Here is a 1333-nt window from a genome sequence, read left to right on the forward strand (position 1 = left end):
GTCATTGATTCCAGAAGGGAAACAGCCATGGTGTGACATGCCTTGGGCAAGGCTTGTGCTGGTTTATCTAAAAGTAGGTTTCTGAGATTGTCCAGCAGCATGAGAAAGAGCCGTCTTCAGAGGAAGGACTCCTTGTTCACCCACATGAGACTGCGTGTCTCATTGGGCTTGCATTCCTACTCAATGACAGAGAAGAGGCTTCCCCACTGGCAGTGGTCTTGCTTGTGGTAATTGTAGAACTTGACTTGCCACACCGTCTCGAAGGTCCCAATGTCTGTGAACGGCATGGTGATCTGGATGGGCTGTCGTTCTCCACTCTTAGTTGGGGCCACACCTGTGTCATATGTGCCCGTGTACACCACTCGGTCTCCATCAGGTTCTTTGCACTTCAGCTCCAGTGGGACAAGCACCCCTCCGATGGAAATGTTCTCGACCTGCAGTGTGATGGGCTTAATCCTCACCTCCACCTTGTAAGAGGAGCCGGTGAGCTGCTTGATGGTGCGGTTCTGGCCGAAGCGCTGCCCACCCACCTTCATAGAAGACCGGGTCTTCCTTGGGCTGCAAGCGCAGCGCAATGGAGAGGCGCACGAGGCCGGGCAGGTCCCCCATGGCTGAGCACGGGCGGGCGGATGGCTCCCAGGCGCAGCAGGCTGGCTCGGAGCCGGCGGCTGGGCGCGGTGGACGGCGAGGATGCGCGGAGGCGGTGGAGGGAGCTGCGGCTAGCGGCGGTCACCGCTGTCCTTCGAGGCTTCTGCTCGGCAGCCCCGAAGGCTGCGGGCCCAGGCAACGCTAGGCAGCCAAGGGGTGGGTATCACATTAACAGAGCATAATCATATTATCTCCAGAGTGGGCTCCGCGGCAGCCAGCAGTCCCATCGCCCTTCCAGGCCGCGCCCGATTGCCGCCTGAGATACTATCTTACACCTGAAAGATTGGTTATCATCAAGAAGTCAACCAATAACAAGTGCTGAAGAGGCTGCGGTGGAAAAGGAACCCTTCTCCAGTGCTGGTGGGAGTGCAGGCTTATACAACCATTATGGAAATCACTATAGAGATTCCTCAAAAGGCTAGAATTAGAGGTCCCACTTAATCCAGATAGTCCTCTCCTACGTATTTTTGCAAAAGAACTGAATTATCACACCACAGCAATATATGTGCCACCATATTTATAGCAGCACAATTTGTCATAGCTAAATCTTGAAGAAAAAAAAAACCAAATGTCCATCAACTGAGGAATGAATGAAAAAAAAGATATGATATTTTTACACAGTGGAGTATTATTCAGCTATAAATAGATAAATTTGAGGGTATTGTAGATAAATGGATGCAGCTAG

At 52.1% G+C, this 1333-nt stretch overlaps 1 pseudogene across 1 annotated transcript; it reads right to left on the reverse strand.

The window, feature by feature from the left end:
• Window positions 1-8: 8 nt before the first annotated feature.
• Window positions 9-605, reverse strand: LOC101585585 (annotated as a pseudogene). The gene has a single exon (XR_192531.3). The product of XR_192531.3 is annotated as a CB1 cannabinoid receptor-interacting protein 1 pseudogene (transcript).
• Between the last annotated feature and the right edge of the window lie 728 nt (window positions 606-1333).

This window comes from Octodon degus, unplaced genomic scaffold (genome assembly GCF_000260255.1).
Source record: "Octodon degus isolate 3935 unplaced genomic scaffold, OctDeg1.0 scaffold00049, whole genome shotgun sequence".
Classification (NCBI taxonomy): domain Eukaryota; kingdom Metazoa; phylum Chordata; class Mammalia; order Rodentia; family Octodontidae; genus Octodon; species Octodon degus.